The 14651-nt window shown below is 47.3% G+C and overlaps 1 protein-coding gene across 2 annotated transcripts in view; it reads left to right on the forward strand.

The window, feature by feature from the left end:
- The first annotated feature begins 8213 nt into the window (after positions 1 to 8213).
- Positions 8214 to 14651, forward strand: part of MAPKAP1 (MAPK associated protein 1) — a 185886-nt gene continuing 179448 nt past the window's right edge. For both annotated transcript variants that reach the window (XM_069748506.1, XM_069748507.1), the window contains exon 1: positions 8214 to 8330. The gene's annotated coding sequence lies outside the window, so the exon portion shown is untranslated. The remainder of the gene's footprint in view (positions 8331 to 14651) is intronic.

Below are 14651 nucleotides of genomic sequence, written 5' to 3' on the forward strand. Positions count from 1 at the left end.
CAAACATTACATCTTGGGCCGTTTTGTCAGGTTTAGGCTCCTCAACCCCCATAGTAGCCCTAACGGCTCTCACTAAGGTATCCACTTCCTCGAGTGGGAAACAATGTCGGCCCGAATCTTCCTCGGAGGAGGATAGGGAGGAGTCAGAATCGTCCGAATCTGCGTTTTCAGATGAAGATCGGACAGAGTGGGAATGTGCTGCTTCCTTTATTTTATCTTTCCCTTTTTTGGAGGAAGATACAGCATTCTGAACCTCAGATCTAATTATGTTTTTTAGTTCAGATGCAAAGTCGGGAGTCTCCTCACATAGCACACGCTGGATACATGATTTGCAAAGCTTTTTGTCCCAGGCTACTGGTAAAGCTTTGTCACAGATAGGGCAGGATTTGTTTTTTCTTTTCTCCAACTTCTTCTTTCCCTATTAAGGGAGAAGAGGGAGCCCCATTATAATATACACATTCACGGAGATCACTCACCATTCGGACGTGCAGGCAGGTACCGGTTCTGGAGGGGGTCCTGGGTCTGGAAGGGACGGTTCCCGAGGAGGTGAATTAGTCTTCGCAGCAGATCTGCTGCGCTGTGTAGAACGGCTGCTAGACCCACTTCTGGCGCTCTTAGGGTCTGTCTTCTTATGGTGCTGCTGCCTCGGCTGCAGCTCCTGTGGATCGCTGTCTTCCATGATTTACAGGGAGATAGTGCGACAATTAAGTGAGCACTATCTCCCTATTAGTAATTGGCGCCACCCCCGGCGTTCCCCGCACTTCCGGTCCTGCGTCACATTCTCCCAGGAGAAAGAAGATACCGCGCATGCGCGCGGCGATGACCCGGAAGTCCAGCCGCATTTCCGGAGCGGCGACCATCTTAGTACACCCGGAGCGTGCACTTACCGGCACAGGAGCTCCAGGTGATCCAGCGCCCCTTCATCGATCTGAATCAGCGGCGTTCTCCCTCCGCTCACCCTGAAGAACCTCTCGGTTCCAGCGGTGGCGGCTTCGGGAGCCGGACAAGCCGTGGCAGGAGCCTCCTCGCTGCCGGTACCCGACCGCCCGGTCCATCGGTCTTCCTAACAGGTACCACCGAAAAGAGGTTCCCTGTTCAGGGACAGGAAACCAACTGATGCGAGGGAGAGGTACCGCCCTTTTATCTGTAGGTTTCCTGTCCCTGAAGGGCGGATCCCCTCTCTCCGTAGTGCTATCATGGGAGACCGAGATAATAATAAAAAATAAAAAGTCTACACTGCAAAAAAAAAGCCTAAAAAAACCTCACATTTTTTAAAATCTACAATATGGTACATTTTATTACATACATATAAGAGAAAAATACCTTAAAAACCCAATACACATATTAGGTATCCACACAACCATAATAAATTGGAAAACCCGTCAACAGGTCAAAATTGACCATGAGATTCTCTTGTAACTCCAGCATACAGTTCCAGAGATACGGGCCCTTTTATATGCTAATTTTTTTATGGTTTTTACAAGGGGGCGTGGCTCACAGGATCCTCGGAGGTGGAGCATGTGCACTGCTGCTCCATTCAAGGACTATGGAACTGACAGAGACAGCTTAGAGCATGCTGCCCAGCAATCACACAGACTTTGTATGAAGCAATAGTGCACTTGCAACCTGAATGTTTTGCATAATATTTTATTTAAAAAATATTTAAAAAATGGTTAAAAAAAAAACTACCCAGAAAATATCTGCTCCCATGTTAATGCTCTATCGTTAACCCAAAGAAATATTATTCTTTTTTTTCTGACAGCTTTGCTTAATTGGCATTTTGATGGCATTAACTTACAAGGCAATTAACATATTTATGAGACACCCAGATATATGGTCAGAATCACTCACGGCAGAAAATATCTAGATACATATTGGATGATTACAAGCTGGAAACATGGAAAACAGTGAAGAAGATCTGCTGAAAATAACTTATAGATGTAAATCCAATATAGGAGCTCAGGCAGTCAATGGACTGACATAGAGCCGGTGATCCTACCTCATCGTTAGGTGTCTGCCGCCGAATATAGCAGGTTTTCACCAAATAATGGGCTTTAGTAGATGTTCTTTTGCAGATTCTTCTTAGTGGGATGGTTAGAGATAAAACAGAAAGCAAACAGTCAATGAAATGGTTATTCACACCTTCATAAATGGATATTGTTAGATTGAGCTGGCAAAAACAAGCAGTTTTGTAATTTACTGCACATTAACATTTGCATCCGTTCTTGTGATATACCTTTTATATACAAGTCGTTGCCTAGGAGACCGGCCACTGCTGCTGGTTACTTGTAAGCACCGTGCTGAAGCTGGCCGGGATTAGGAGGTGACAGCGCGCTCCAGCAATCCTGGCTAGCTTCAAAACAGTGCGTACAAGCTCAAAAGAAAAAAGCTGGTAAGCACCTCGCATGTTCTGCTGTCTAAGGGTATGTTTCCACGTGCAGGAAACGCTGCGTGTCTGACGCTGCATAGAGCCGCAGCGTCAGACACGCAGCGTCCAGATGTTACAGCATAGTGGAGGGGATTTAATGAAATCCCGTCTCCACTATGCGTGGTAACACGCACGCGGCGGCCCTGCGACTCCGGACATGCTGCGCGTCTTTTCAGATCGCAGCATGTCCGTATATCTTGCGGCGACGCTGCGTCACCGCAAGATATAGCATAGGGCCCTATGCGATGGGTGCGATGATGCCGGATGTGTGCTGTGAACACATCCGGCATCATCGCGTCCCAGAAGGGGGCGAGGCTTACCGCAGAGCGGCAAAGCCGCTCCGACGATACCGCCGGCCATCCTGAAAGTGGACACATACCCTAAGGGTATGTTTCCACGTGCAGAAAACGCTGCGTGTCTGACGCTGCATAGAGCCGCAGCGTCAGACACGCAGCGTCCAGATGTTACAGCATAGTGGAGGGGATTTAAAGAAATCCCGTCTCCACTATGCGTGGTAACACGCACGCGGCGGCCCTGCGACTCCGGACATGCTGCGCGTCTTTTCAGATTGCAGCATGTCCGTATATCTTGCGGCGACGCTGCGTCGCCGCAAGATATAGCACAGGGCCCTATACGATGGGTGCGATGATGCCGGATGTGTGCTGTGAACACATCCGGCATCATCGCGTCCCAGAAGGGGGTGGGGCTTACCGCAGAGTGGCAAAGCCGCTCCGACGATACCGCCGGCCATCCTGGAAGTGGACACATACCCTAACAGCGGTGGTCGGTCTGCAAGGTAAAGAGCTGTAATTAAAAAAAAAGTTAATATCTCAAAAATGGCTGAGTATTTTAAGAAGCAGTAAATTACTAAATAGCTTGTATTTACAAGCCCTAAATAGATTCCCTTTAAAGGGTTATTCGCATCTTCCTAAATGCCATTTCTATCAGCAGGCATATGTTCTGGAATACGAGAGCAGCAAGATGTAGAAGAAGAGACCCAGATTCCAGCAATGTATTACTTACTAGGCTGTGTGTTGTTGGGTCAATAAAATCAATGTTTTATCAGGAGGGGATTATCACTACAGGACTAGGTGTATCATGCCTTTTAGTCAACTGCTCTGTGTAACCCCACACCTAACAATGATTAACAGCTTTCTGCCTATGAACAGTGTACACAGAAACTTGCCAATCATTGGTGTGGGCAGGGTTATACAGTGCTCTGCCAGATCTGCAGCAAAAAAAAAACTGTGACTGTATCAAAACCCCAGCCACCAGCCCAGTAAGTGACACATCACTAGAATTCCTTCTCTCTGACAGATGCGTTTATATGGCTAACTTGTTGGTGAGCATGTGCACCTGGATCTATTGCTTCCCAGTGACACAATCAATAGCCTTTGATGAGTTATCTGCTGAAGGCCCACATGGTGGCCATGTAAATACTGTAATTGTCACAGCACTGTTGCAGGACATCCCGGAAATAGGGGCTCCTTCCCTATCTCAAAAGCTAGGGGTGCCCTAGATATCCCTGCTCCCCAAATTACTCCTGATGTTGAAGATGTCGCACCATGTACCTTGTTCACCTCCTAAATCAGCCCTTAGCTGTCCCCCTCCCGCACTCAGGGAAGTGGGGAATAGCAGTGTATACCAATACACAAAACTAGATGAACAAGGGAAGACGTACAGGGATAAATGAAAATACCAATTATACAAATATGCACTTACAAACAGCAAAGTGGAACACTGGGAAGTTAAGGAAGGAAAAACCAAATTGGAGAGGATGAGGATATGCACACAGTCAAAACATCAAGCAACAGTCTTCTGAACAACATTCCTAATGCCTCCTCAAACAACCAACACCTCCAACTCCAGAACCAGGCAGTATGAAACTAACACTGGAAATTGCTGCATACCAGAAGCGAGTATATATAGCAGAAGGGAAAGGCCAACACTGAATAGCTGAGACATCAAAGCAGGAAAGCTCCAGGAGCCCTCAACTGAGCAGATTAACCCCTGCACTGCTAGCAGAAACATGCACAATGGTGAAGTGCTTCTAATTAGTGCAGGGATGCGGGAAATCAGACAGCGCAGTCTTCTGGCTTCTTTCAATAGCGGCAAACCCATGACAGTAATACAAAAGTACTGCAATATATAGTATAAGCTATCAAGGAGACTAAATAATAAAATATTTGTACAAAAAAGTTACAAAAATATTTAAAAAGTTTTAGCAAAATATACAATGAAAACCATACTTTAAACGCTGTAAATAATGTAAAAAAAAAAAGTCAAATTGCCATAATTGCATTTTTTCCATCATTCCGGAATAGTCTTGTTTCTACCTGTAGTACCCGGTCGGCTTTTCAAACTATAATTTCTTTGAAAGGCTGCAGCGTTTCAGAGTACAACATACCTGGCTGCAATCATGAGGTTAATGTCTGATTCATGCAGGCTGTGGTTCAGGCAGCATGAATCTAATGACAGTTTCCCTCCTATGTAAGGATGTGTACATGTATTAAAATACTCACCGATCGCCGTCTTCTCTGGTTCCAGCGCCGTTCCGTTCCCACCGCTCAGACCACAAGAGAAGTGATATGTGGAGCGGTGCCACTTACTATTAATTAACCCTAAGAATGAAGCTCCTTAACCTTTCGCTTAGAAAGTGACTTCCGCTCCACAGATGAACCTCAGTGAGAGTCAACCAGCTTGTTTTCAATTCACGCAACCAAGAGGAGGACCGGAACAGCCCTGAAAACCGGGGAAGACAGCGATCGGTGTATATATGAATGCACTTACACAACACTGTACACGTAATTACAACGGATTCCAAGATAACAACTTAGATGAGACTTCTCCATCAGGTCTGCGAGGTGAACCGATCACTGATGTTATACACTGATGTATTTGGATTTGTTTTCGTGTTGCCGTATTCTGAGATCCTGAACGTTACCTTTGTATTGATGGAGCTGTGTGATGGATTGCTCTTGCAGGGGGAGCTGTGTTCATAGAGACAAACAACAATTTGGGCTGCGAAAGTAGCTAATAATTGAGAAAAAAGGCCAGAATTGGAGAAAACTCTGATCCAGCCGGTGAGTGTGCCTCATGACAGTGTGATATCCATACCAATGCTTTAATATGGTGACAAGCGGTCAAACCAATTGTCTGGCGTTAGCTCCTCTACCACCAAGCATCTTAAAGGGAACGTTATTAACCTGCATATATAGGCCTGCTCCTCTACCACCAAGCATCTTAAAGGGAACGTTATTAACCTGCATATATAGGCCTGCTCCTCTACCACCAAGCATCTTAAAGGGAACGTTATTAACTTGCATATATAGGGTTAATCTGCAGGATAATAGCGTTTTGACACCATGCGGCGCTGGCACTGAGAGCCCCACTGCCTGGAGGAAATTAACTTTATTCCTTCCGCTAGCGTTCGGCTTCCACTTACAGGGGTGGCACCGGGTTCGGTCACCGCTCAGTGCATAGAGAGTGGTGGCTTTAACTGCGCCACCTGCCCGGACTGACAGCCGGCCCTAATGCTGAGCTGCTGTCAGTCAGTGCCTGGGGCGCGGTTACAGTCGACATTCTCTATGTACTGAGCAGTGACTGAACCAGCGTCAGCACCGACCCAGTGACTGGAAGACTGAGTCTGTGAAGGGGGAATAAACTTCACTTCTTCCTGACAGGAAGGCTCTCAGTGCGAACAGGGATGCTCTCAGTGCTGGCAGAGAGGCTCTCAGTGTTGGTAGGAGGGCTCTCAGTGCTGGCAGAAGTGCTCTCAATGTCGGCAGCGGGGCTCTCAGTTCTGGCAGGGAAGCTTTCAGTGCAAGCAGTGAAGCTCTTAGTTCCAGCGGGGGGCTCTCAGTGCTGGCAGCGGGGGGCTCTCAGTGCTGGCAGCGGGGCTCTCAGTGCTGGCAGCGGGGCTCTTTGTGCTGGCAGGGAGGCTTTCAGAGCCGGCAGTGAGGCTCTAAGTGCTGGCAGCGAGGCTCTCAGTGTTGGTAGGAGGACTTTTAGTGCCAGCAGGGTTGCTTTCAGTTCCAGCAGTGAGGCTCTCAGTGCCAGCGGGGGGCTCTCAGTGTCGGCAGGGAGGCCTCCAGTGTCGGCACCAGGCAGGTTCAGAACGCCATTACCCTGCACATTAACTCAGTGAAGGCGGGGGGCTCTCAGTACCGGCAGCGGGGCTGTCAGTGCTGGCAGGGAGGCTCTCAGTGAGGGCAGAAGGGCTCTCAATGTCGGAAGCGGGGCTCTCAGTGCCGGCAGGGAGGCTTTCAGTGCAAGCAGCAAGGCTTTCAGTGCCAGCAGTGGGGCTCTCAGTGCTGGCAGCGAGGCTCTTAGTGCTGGCAGCGGGGCTCTCAGTGCTGGCAGCAGGGCTCCAAGTGCTGGCAATGGGGCTTTTAGTGCCAGCAGTGATGCTTTCAGTACCGGCAGGGAGGATCTCAGTGCTGGCAGGGAGGCTTGCAGTGCCAGCAGCAGGGCTCTCAGTGTTGGTGGAGTCTCAGTGCTGGCAGCGGGGCTCTCAGTGCTGCTTTTAGTGTAGGCAGTGGGGCTCTCAATGTAGGCAGCGAGGCTCTAAGTGCTGGCAGCGGGGCTCTCAGTGCCAGCAGGGAGGCTTTCAGTGCCAGCAGCGGGGCTTTCAGTGTTGGCAGCGAGGTTCTCAGTGTTAGGTAGAAGCCTCAGTGCTGGCAGTGGGGCTTTTAGTGGCAGCAGGGAGGCTCTCAGTGCCAGCAGCGGGGCTCTTAGTGCTGGCAGTGGGGCTTTTAGTGCCGGCAGGGAGGCTTTCAGTGTTGGCAGCGAGGCTCTCAGTGTTAGGTAGGAGAAGCCTCAGTGCTGGCAGCGGGGCTTTTAGTGTTGGCAGTGAGGCTCTCAGTGTTAGGTAGGAGAAGCCTTAGTGCTGGCAGTGGGGCTTTTAGTGCCGACAGGGAAGCTCTCAGTGCCGGCAGGGAGGTTTTCAGTGTTGGCAGGAGTCGTCTCAGTGCCAGCAGCTGGGCTCTCAGTGCCGGCAGCTGAGCTCTCAGTGCCGCAGGTAGGCTTTCAGTGTTGGCAGGAGTCGTCTCAGTGCCGGCAGCTGGGCTCTCGGTGCCGGCAGCTGGGCTCTCAGTGCCAGCAGGGAGGCTTTCAGTGTTGGCAGGAGTCTCAGTGCCGTCAGCAGGGCTCTGAGTGACAGCAGCGGGGCTCTCAGTGCTAGCAGGAAGGCTTTCAGTGTTGGCAGGAGTCTCAGTGCCGGCAGCGGGGCTCTGAGTGACAGCAGTGAGGCTCTCATTGCTAGCAGGGAGGCTTTCAGTGCCGGCACCAGGCAGGTGTAGAACGCAATTGCCCTGCACATTAACTCGGTAGCTGCCGGTTAATAGCATTATTTTACATGACAGGTTCCCTTTGAGGAAGGTTATGTGCTCCAGAATGACTGATGCTTCGGCCGCAGCACAGTCACACTGTGGTGGGAGCAGTGCGTCAGAGCAGCACTTCTAAGCTCTAAAGTAAAGGTGCTTGCAAGTGTTGCCCTCATTGCCTAGGAAACTGGCCACTGCTGATAGACTGCAATGGTGGCAGGTAACCTAGGCAACATGCAGTGCACTATGGAATTGACAACCCTTCCATAATGAAGGTGAATTACTAAGTTGCTGCCTTTCTTCCAGCGTCAGCCATGTATGATAAGTATAGGTCACTAACACTATATCTCCTTCACTGGCAGCAAACACTGCCCCACCGCCATGATGCCCAGCAGCAGCCGCCTCACCCTCCTCCCACAGCCGCAGCCCGGTCACGTGACGCAGAACGTCACCTCTGTGCGCAGCCACATGATCCCTCTGACGTCATCAAACACTTCCGCCGCTGATGTTTAGCTAATAACAACAACAGACCGTGGAGCCGGTGACAGTCGGTACCGGAACTGGCTGCGCTGAGTCAGGTGAGGGCGGCGCCGCCGGTATTACACCTCCACCGGCTACTGAGCCACATAGCCTGCCGGTGACAGCAGAGAAACAACGTGACTGCCGTGTGTGCGACATTGGTGTCCCAGGGGATGTGACCTGACAGCAGGGTCCTTCTCTCACTGGGCAGAGAGCTGTGCACCGTCCTGTGCTCCCCAGTGCTGGCAGGCCTGCGGATACCTGACGTGGTCAGCATTCACTGGCAGCAAGCAGAGCTCTGAGAAATGGCGGATAAAGTACAAGCTCAGCTTCTCCCTGCTGTCACAGTGCTCAGCTGCTGCAGAACCTCTTTTTAGTGTAGGAAGGATGTTTGCACAGTCCCGTGTACAGACGACCATCCCTGGACCCACATTGTTTTGGGCCTCCGGTGATCGAGTCCCATTCGCTTTCCATTACAAGAATTATAACTTTTTATTATTTCCTGTATTTAGTTTTGCGGGACGTGCTGTGGTTTTATCAACACCGTTTAGGCGTCCAGATGACATTTGTGATCACTTTTCAATCCATTTTTTTTTGGGGGGGGGGATGGGAATCAAAGTTCACTCCTTCCCTAAAAAAAATAATTTTTTTAAAATTGTTCACCATTTGGGATAAATGCAGTAATATTTCATTAGTTGGGACAGTCACTAACATGGCAATACCAAATGTTGTTTTCCTTTTTTTAAAATGTATTTTATTTTTTTTAGATAATTTTTTGGAAAATGGGGGAGGGGGTCATCATTTATAATGTGTTTCTTTGTTCTATATTCAATTTCTTTCTTCAATTTTTTTTTTAATCTATTAGGGGATATTGTCAGCATCTAGAGTAGGTGCACACATCATTTTTTAGACGTTTTTCCAGAAGTGTCATCTTATTTGCAGCAAATACAATTTTTTTTTTTCTTTTCTAAGCAGAAACCACCCGAACACTGCTCAGGTCACTTTTAGCTCTTTATTTGAAACATTTTGTGCTTTTTCAGGCAAGTTCCGGATGAATCTACCGAAAAAAAAAAAAAAAAAAAACCCACTATATGCATATACTTTTACCCAGGAAAAAACGTTTCTGGTACGTGTAGGTCTAACAGACATTGCGAGCATGCAGGGCTTTTCAAGGAGTCTTTTGGAACAGATCCACTTCTAAAATGCTTGAAAGTCACGTCCTGTTTATTGTAAAACCACGTTGCTGTTCATATGTTCAGTGTTTTGAGTGTTTCTTTCCCACTTCAGGTTTTAAAAAACGCCTGGTGGGGGTAAAAACATGCATGTTGCTTCTTTGAAGCAGCTGCTGAATGAGGACGCTCCAATACTGTCTAATCTGAAGGCAGCAAAACTCGCCGACGCAGCCCCGCACAACGCAAATGTGAACGTAGCCTAAGGAAAAAAAATCTTCTTGAACCATTCAAAATTGCTGCAGGAAGCGAAAGGCTCCTCCAAAAACTCCTTAAAGGAGTTTGTAGCAGTTCTAACTAGAAAACACCGTAGTTTTTGATTGTCTCAAAACACCTCTGTTTGTACATTACCTAATGCGGGGGGTGATGATGTCATTTTCTCCGGCCCTTGGATAGTTTTCCAGTGTGCCTTAGTGCATTTTTCCCTTTGTCGGCCTTTTAATTTTTCCCTATTTCTATGTTCACTACTCAATGCCACAGCGCATGCAATGCTGGATTATGTCCTGACGTTGGCCCATCTGCTCCTTCATATGGTGAATGCAGCAGTAGTCGCAGTGTATCCTATGTGATGTATACAGCAGTCTCAGGGTATCCTATGTGATGTAAATACTGCAGTTTCATTGAATCCAATGTGTTGTACATACAGCAGTTTCATTTAATCCAATGTGATGTACCTACAACAGTCTCATAGTTTCCATTCTGATGTACATTTATACAGCAGAGTCTGTGTCCCATGTGATGTGTATACAGCAGGCGCAACGTATCTTGTGTGATGTGTATACAACAGTATATTTCTTTTGTGATGTATATCAGTAGGATCATTCTATCCTATGTGATGTATATTCATTAGTCTGTAACCTATGTGGTTTATGCAGCAGTCTTATTGTATTCTATGTAGTTTATACTGCAGTCTGTGTTCTATGTGATGTATATACAACAGCACCTCAGTGTATCCTGTGTTAAACTGCAGAATCTGTATATCCAATGTGACATATATACAGCAGTCTCACTATATCTTTTGGGATGTGTATACAGCAGTCGCGGTATATCTTATGTGACGTAAACACAGCAGAGTCTCAGTGTCCTATGTGATGTATACAGTAGTCATGGTTTTTTTATGTGATGTATAAACAGCAGTCTCACTGTATCTTATGTGATGTACTGTATACACAACAGTCTCATTGTATCTTGTGATTTATACAGCAGAATCTCATTGTATTTTATGTGATTTATACTGCAGAGTCTGTATCCTATGTGATATATATAAAGCAGTCACAGTGTATCTTATGTGATGTGTATCAACAGCTGGTGTATCTTATGTTATTCTAAACAGCAGTCTTGGTGTGTCCTTTGTGATGTGTACACAGCAGTCTCATTGTTTTCTATGGGGTGTATACAGCAGTATGTGTACCCTATGTAATTTATACTGCAGAGTCTGTCTCCTGTGTTAAGTATACACCGCAGTCTCAGTGTATCTTATGTGATGTATAAACAGCAGAGTCTCGGTATCCCTTTTGTGTACACAGCAGTCTCATTATTATTTATTTATTTATATAGCACCATTGATTCCATGATGCTGTACATGAGAAGGGGTTACATACAAGTTACAGATATCACTTACAGTAAACAAACTAACAATGACAGACTGATACACAGGGGCGAGGACCCTGCCCTTGCGGGCTTACATTCTACAGGATTATGGGGGAGACAGTAGGTTGAGGGTTGCAGGAGCTCAGGTGTTGGTGAGGCGGTAGCTTCGGTAGTGATGAGGAGGCAGCGGGGTCAGTGCAGGCTGTAAGCTTTCCTGAAGAGATGGGTTTTCAGGTTCCGTCTGAAGGATCCGAATGTGGTTGATAGTCGGATGTGTTGGGGCAAAAGAATTCCAGAGGATGGGGGATATTCGGGAGAAGTCTTGGAGGCGGTTGGATGAGGAGCGAATAAGTGTGGAGGAAAGAAGGCGGTCTTGGGAGGGCCGGAGATTACGTGAGGGAAGATATCGGGAGATTAGTTCAGAGATATATGGAGGCGACAGGTTATGGATGGCTTGTAGGTCAGTATTAGTAATTTGAACTGGACACTCTGAGGGAGTGGGAGCCAGTGAAGAGATTTGCAGAGGGGGGAAGCAGAGGAGTAGCGAAGAGAGAGATGAATTAGTCGGGCAGCAGAGTTAAGGATGGACTGGAGAGGTGCAAGGGTGTTAGCAGGGAGGCCGCAGAAAAGGATGTTGTAGTAGTCAAGGCGGGAGATGATGAGGGCATGCACAAGCATTTTAGTAGATTGGGGGTTTAGGAAAGGACGGATTCTGGAGATATTTTTGAGCTGGAGGCGACAGGAGGTGGAGAGAGCTTGGATGTGCGGTTTGAAGGACACGGCAGAGTTGAAGGTTACTCCGAGGCAGCGGACTTCCTGTACGGGGGATAGCATGATGTCCTTGATTGCGATAAATAGGTCAGGTAAAGAAGATCTATGGGATGGAGGAAAGATAATGAGTTCAGATTTGTCCACATTGAGTTTGAGGAAGCGAGAGGAGAAGGAGGATATGGCTGATAGGCACTCTGGGACTCTGGACAGCAGAGCGGTGACGTCTGGGCCAGAGAGGTAGATCTGAGTGTCATCAGCATAGAGGTGGTACTGGAATCCATGGGACTTTATGAGTTGTCCCAAGCCAAGTGTATAGATTGAGAAGAGTAGGGGTCCTAGAACAGAGCCTTGAGGGACTCCAACAGAGAGAGGGTGGGATGAGGAGGTAGTGTGGGAGACGCTGAATGTGCAATTGGAAAGGTACAAGGAGATCCAGGACAGGGCGAGGTCTTTGATGCCAAAGGAGGAGAGGATCTGTAGTAGGAGGCAGTGGTCAACTGTGTCGAAAGCAGAGGACAGGTCTAGAAGGAGGAGTACAGAGTATTGTCCATTAGCTTTGGCGGTAAGTAGGTCGTTAGTGATTTTGGTCACGGCGGTCTCTGTTGAGTGATGGGGGTGGAACATTGTATCCTATATGATATATACAGCAGTCTCAGTGGCACTGTTATATATATATATATATATATATATATATATATAGCAGTCTCAATGTAGCAATGTGATGTATACAGCAGACTCAGTGTAGCTATGTGATTTATATGCAGTCTGTGTATCCTATGTGATGTATACACAGCAGAGTCTCAGTGTATCTCTTGGTATATGTATACAGCAGTTGCGTTCTCTCCAAGTGATGTGTATACAGTAGTCACTGTGTATCTTATGTGATGTATAGGCAGCAGAGTCTGAATGTTTACAATGATGTATATAACAGTCACAGTCTCTCATATCCAATGTATATAAAGCAGTCACATTGTATCTTATGGGATTTATACTGCAGATTCTCATTGTCTCCTATGTGATGTATATACAGAGTATGTGTATCCTAGGTGATATATATGCAGCAGTCTCAGTGTCTCCTATTTGTATGTATAGCAGAGTCCCTGTGTCTCCTATGTGATGTATGTATAGCAGTCTGTGTATCCTATGTGATTTACGTATAGCAGATTCTCAGTGTCTCCTATGTGATGTATGTATAGCAGTCTGTGTCTTCTATGTGATGTATGTATAGCAGTCTGTGTCTCCTATGTGATGTATGTATAGCAGTCTGTGTCTCCTATGTGATGTATGTATAGCAGTCTGTGTATCCTATGTGATGTACGTATAGCAGATTCTCAGTGTCTCCTATGTGATGTATGTATAGCAGTCTGTGTCTCCTATGTGATGTACGTATAGCAGATTCTCAGTGTCTCCTATGTGATGTACGTATAGAAGAGTTTGTGTCTCCTATGTGATGTATGTATAGCAGTCTGTGTCTCCTATGTGATGTACGTATAGCAGATTCTCAGTGTCTCCTATGTGATGTACGTATAGAAGAGTTTGTCTCCTATGTGATATGTTTACCAGTCTGTCTCCTATGTGATGTATGTATAGCAGTCTGTGTCTCCTATGTGATGTACGTATAGCAGATTCTCAGTGTCTCCTATGTGATGTACGTATAGAAGAGTTTGTCTCCTATGTGATATGTTTACCAGTCTGTCTCCTATGTGATGTATGTATAGCAGATTCTCAGTGTCTCCTATGTGATGTATGCAGAGTTCTAATGTTTCCTATGTTATATACAGCAGTTACAGTCTCTCCTATCTGATGTATATAAAGCAGTCTCTTTTTATCTTATGTGATGTACACAGCAGACCTCCCACTGCCTCAGTTCTATAAACATTATATGAGTAGTGATGAATTTTGGGGAGGGCGGGAGACGGCGTGGTATACTCTGTATTGCCAGCTGGGTATGTATCTTTACCTTTGAAGTATACAGGCTGTCAATTAGTGTTTGTCTTCATTAGGAATTTTCCATTATTTATACTGCAACACTTCTTGGCATGATTTGATGTGCTTTGCAAACAACATCCCGGCTGCTGCAAGTTACTCTGTTTCATCTCAATATAGCAGTGTTGCCACTCCATTTCCCTGCTATTCAGTGTGCCTTGATTGCCAATTTTAGCCCTTTGTCTTGCCTTGACTTTTTTGTATTTATTAATAAACTAGCTGAAGAGCCCGCCATTGCCTGGGCATAGTAAATATCTGTGGTTAGTTATAGCACCTCACTTCTCTTATTTTCCCATCACGCCTCTTATTTTCTCTTACCCCATGACGGCACTAACGAGAGAGGGATCCGCCCTCAGGGACAGGAAACCCACAGGTTAAAAAGGCGGGACCTCTCCTCCACCTCAGTTCGGTTTCCTGTCCCCGACGGGGATCCCACAACTCACCATCCAGGAGTCCAGGGACCATCAGGCCGAGTTCAGGCAGCGGGGGGCCCTGCCACGGTCTCAGGTGGATTCCTCCCTGAGGGCGCGATCCGGGGTCGGCGGGCCTCGTAGATGCGTGCAGAGGGGAGGCAGTGAAGAGGATGCCGAGAAAGCCTGCCTCTTCCTTTTCAAAGGGATGATCGGCAATAGGTAGCGGCGGCTACCTGGAGGTTTTCTCCACCGATCCATAAGGCACACAGGAGGTGGTGACGCCGGTCACCGACAGGAGAACGCTGGGAGCAGCGGCGGCTGCGGAAGCTCCGTCCCTCCTGTGAGCCGGCAAACAGTGAGCGCGCGCGCGGGGTTCGGCGACTTACTGCGC

The sequence above is a fragment of the Ranitomeya imitator genome, chromosome 2, assembly GCF_032444005.1.
Source record: "Ranitomeya imitator isolate aRanImi1 chromosome 2, aRanImi1.pri, whole genome shotgun sequence".
Classification (NCBI taxonomy): Eukaryota; Metazoa; Chordata; class Amphibia; order Anura; family Dendrobatidae; genus Ranitomeya; species Ranitomeya imitator.